General features: G+C 48.8%; 1 long non-coding RNA gene across 1 annotated transcript; it reads left to right on the top strand.

Moving 5' to 3' along the window:
• Nucleotides 1–615: 615 nt before the first annotated feature.
• Nucleotides 616–2,872, top strand: LOC138919053 (uncharacterized). Its single transcript, XR_011428949.1, has 2 exons — nucleotides 616–846; nucleotides 2,138–2,872. It is a non-coding gene; the product is annotated as an uncharacterized lncRNA (long non-coding RNA).
• The last annotated feature ends 1,635 nt before the right edge of the window (nucleotides 2,873–4,507 follow it).

Below are 4,507 nucleotides of genomic sequence, written 5' to 3' on the forward strand. Positions count from 1 at the left end.
GAGAATAACCACGTCAGTGAACAGTGTTTCAGAACTCAGAAATATTTTTGTTTTTTAAAAAAAAACACACAAAGGAACAAAAATGTAACAGAAAAATAGACGTTTTTGATTATCTTAACTTGAAAATTGAAATATAAAGGAAAACAATTGCTTTTATTTATTCATTTTTAAGGTTTTGTGGATAGGGCACCATTTAGAAAATTACTAATTAGCGGAATCAAAGCTGAGGAGTTAAGTCTGGAAGAGTTTATTTTGAGGGCAACTTGTAAACAGTAGCAGGTGACTTCACAGAAAAGCAGCCACCTGGCTAGAGGACGATTTGGAGGAACACGCACAACTGAGTATTATAAACTTTCTATTTCGGAGGCAGAGCCAGAAATTCTGGGTAAAGAGAATCTAATTCAGTGGTTCTAAACTAAGAAAGTGTGTTATTCTGGGTCTGCTGAGAATCAGCCTCCAAGATGGGATTAGAAGGCAAAGGATTTTATTAGGGGAAACATCTGTGCGAGAGAAAACGGGGAGAAAGGCAGACGAGCTGGGAGCCCGTCCAACTGCTGCGGGTCTGACTGAGGGAAGGAGCCAGGAGGAAGGCTGGGCAGCCGTCCCAGGGCGCCCACAGCCTGAGGGAGCTTCAGCGCGGCCGCCAGAGTCCCGGAGCCGCGTCCCGCGCTGGAGCAGGCCTGTCTCCAGGCCCGGCCCGTCGTGGTGCCCGGCGTCCCTGCAGCCCTCGCTCGTTGGCTGGGACCAGCCTCCCCGCAAGCCCGGCGATGGAGCTCAGCGCGGGGCCCTCCGTCAGTTGCGCCGCGGGTGACGGCGGAGAGGCGCGGTCTCGTGGCCACAGAGGAGGTAACTGGATCACCCGCGGAGCCCCTCCGCCAACTCGAGATGTCCTCACGCCGTGGGCCCTGCGGCCTCGGGGGGAAGCGCTGCCGGGCAGCCCGCAGCTAGTGAGGGTGGGACACGCCCTTCACGTGTTCCGCGTTGGTACAAGGGTTTGAGACCATGGGAAAAAGAAAAATATCTCCTGTTTTGATGTTTATTTTATGAATGCATTGTTGGGAAAGATCTTTCATAAATGGCTTACTAAGGATTTGTTACAACGTTACTCAGTAGCTGATAAATTGCTGTGTCTTCATCTCTGATTTATTGTAAAAGTTCATGGGACAAAGTTGTTTGGTAAACAGTTCCCGTGGTCATGTGAGCGTGGTTCCAGGGACGTTTCAGTAAAAGACAGGTTTAGATGTCTGCTAGTGAAGGGTAGCTCAATAAAGACGGTGCTGTGACTACACTGCGGGGAGCGTGGGAAGCACACCCACGCCCCGCCCCCAGCCACGCCCCCTCCGCCCTCAGCTCTGCTCCTCGCTGACAGCTCCTCTCAGGCTCTTCAGTGAAGCACTTCCCACCTACTACGGTGCACACGGACGGTGTCTTTTTCCAGAATGAGATCTGACCTAGAATATAGCATTTGCTTATAAATAGGCGTCTCCCTCTGAACATGAGTACTCCAGTCCTGAAAATGCAGTGTTAAATGCCACAAACACAACCGGTCCTGTTTGCCATTGTTTTCAAAGGGAAAAACTGTAATGGCTACCGGTCAACGCTTAAGCTTTTCCTAAAACGCAACACTACACAGTGAAAAGCCCAAATGTAATAAACAATGTTCATGCTAAAATGTAAATGTCTCAAATTGTGACTTTCGGATCACCAAAAAATTAACAGGCTTATTCTTGTATTAATGATTGCTTCGTATGCAGCAATGTGAACAGTTTGCACGTCCTATGTTGCTGTGATGGTTCATTTTATGTGTCAACTTGACTGGCCCAAGGGATACCCAGACAGCAGGTAAAACATTGTTTCTGGGTGTGTCTGCAAGGGTGTTTCTGAAGAAATTAGCTTTTGCTTTAGTAGACTACGTAAAGCGATGGCCCTCACTAATGTGTGCGGGCACCATCCAATCCACTGAGGGCCCCAAAGGCACAAAACAGTGGAGGAAGGATGAATGTCCTCTCTCTCTTCTTTTTTTTCTCTGAGGAATATTAGCCCTGAGCTAACATCTGCCGCCAATCCTCCTCTTTTTGCTGAGGAAGACTGGCCTTGAGCTAAGACCTGTGCCCGTCTTCCTCTATTTTATATGTAGGACGCCTGTCACAGCATGGCGCGATGAGCAGTGCGTAGGTCCGAGCCTGGGATCTGACCCAGAGAACCCCAGGCGCCAAAGCCGAGAGGGCGAACTTGACCCCTGCAGCAGCCACCGGGCCGTCCCCCACCCCCCTTCTTGAGCGAGGATGTCCATCTTCTGCCCTCAGCTCAGAGCTCCTGGTTCTCGGCCTTCAGACTCCGGGCATGACACTGGCCGACTGGGCTGGTCCCAGGCCTCAGGCCTCAGGCTGAAGGACACCACCGGCTCTGCTGGCTCTCTGGCTCTCCAGCTTGCAGATGGCAGGTGGTGGGACGACTCAGCCTCCGGAAGTGCGTGAGCCAGTTCCTGCAGTAGATCTCCTCTACTCCCTTCACGTGTTGGTTCTTCCGGTTCCGCTTCTCTGGAGAGCCTGACTCACGCAGCAGCGGACCCTGTCTGTGGCCCGGGCCTTTCCTGCAGCTGCTGAGTTCCGGCTGCCAGCACCTGAGACTCCGCCTGAGGGCTTCACAGTCCACTGAGCTCACAGTCCCCGGACTAGGACTTTGTCACAGGGTCGAAATGTCTCCAATAACGCCCCCTGGGAGCAGTTCTCACCCAATGACTGACAGAGTGGGTGGCTAAAGACCACTGCTCCCTCACTCCTGATGGAGTAACTCTGAGGCATGTGTCCAACACTGACTACCTTACCGGTGTTTCCCAGATCCTTAACCAAATAAGATATTTAAACTCGGATCCTTGTCTCTATTTTCTGCTTTTGAGGAAACTAAACCAAATATTTAACCACAAACTTTATGCACTGTGGATGACTATGATGTTTGGATCTCTTTCTTAGCTCCAGCAACGTCCCAGATGGACATCCCCTTCATTGACACTCAGCACACTTTTCAAAATATCTATGTGTGATTCTACCAATTTTATTTAGAATATAAATCATGACTTTTCTCCTTCTTCCTTTTGTTTAAAATGTTGTATTAAGTTTTCAGGATAGAAATATAAATCGTTCTATATAAATATTGCTGAAAACATTATTTCAAGAGATATGACATTGTATGGAATTGAGCATTAAAAATCAAGAAGTATCAAAAAGTGGAAACAAACAAAATGTCTATCAGCTGATCAAAGGATAAACAAAATGTGTTATATATGAACAGTGGAATCTTAGACAGCCATGAAAAGGAATGAAATACTGATACATGTTACAACACAGATAGTCCTTGAAAATATGCTAAGTGAAAGAAGCCACATGCAAAAGGCTACACATTGTATGACTCCATTTATATGGAATGTCCAGAATAGGCAAACAAAGAGACAGAAATAGATTAGATTAGTGGTTCACAGGCCTGGAGGAAGGGCAAATGAGGCTGACTGCTAACGTATATGGGGTTTCTCTTGGGATGACAAAAATGTTCTGGAAATAGATAGTGGTAATGATTGCACAACCTTGTAAATATATTAAAAACCACTGAAATCAAGAGGCATCCTCCCAGGGAAGATGTTTTGTGGGACATACCTGTCCTGCCTTGCAAGGATCTCTACTTATTTTCTAGTGGAGTAAGTGCTAGACTTAGTTATGAACCTTCCCACTTTTCCTCTAAGATGCCTTTCTGCTCAATGCTACCGATGGCCCTCTGGGAAGATTGCTTGCCATGGACCTTGTTCTTACGGCTTAGAGAGAAGGTCTGGATCATTTTTGGAGGGAGGCTCTCAACAAGCTCACCTCGGAAGTAGGGCTTACAGCACTCCGCCAGGGTGCCAGCTGGGCTCTCTGCAGCAGTTGCTCCCAGTCCCTTGTGCTCACAGAACAACTCATTAGCACCTCACCTCAGGCCTCACCCCGTATCCCTCTCATCTGCTCCCTTGGGGCCTCACGGTCACGACTGAGGCATGACACACCTCAGGACCTGCCTAGCATTCCTGACACGTGCTGGTTTGACCAGGCAAGTCCTGAGGCTGCAGGTAGGCAGGCAGGAGTGTCCCTGGGTCTTGCCCTCATCTTGCTGGCTCTCCCTCGACCTATAGCTCACTCAGAGGAAGGCCCTTCTGCTGACAAAGGCTTTGGTGTGTCCAACAGCTGCCCAGAGGGCCAGGAAACAATTAGGAAGAATGCAGAAGTGAGTGCCCCTTGGGGCTAACTTTGACCACTGAGAGAGAGTAAATGTGAAGAAGCAGAAAAATGAATACTTCTCCTTTCTCCCTGCCCTCACTCCCACGAACTGTTCTGAGAAGTAAGGTTCCCATACAGCTGCTTGAGAGCCGAATGGCGTGACTGAGCATGCCTTCCCCTTGCTCTTGCTTCCTGGTATCGCGTTTGCACATTAGTTGTGCCTCAGGCTCTGTTTTCTAGAGGACCTGGGGTAAGACAGTATA

Source organism: Equus caballus, chromosome 19 (genome assembly GCF_041296265.1).
Source record: "Equus caballus isolate H_3958 breed thoroughbred chromosome 19, TB-T2T, whole genome shotgun sequence".
Taxonomy (NCBI): Eukaryota; Metazoa; Chordata; class Mammalia; order Perissodactyla; family Equidae; genus Equus; species Equus caballus.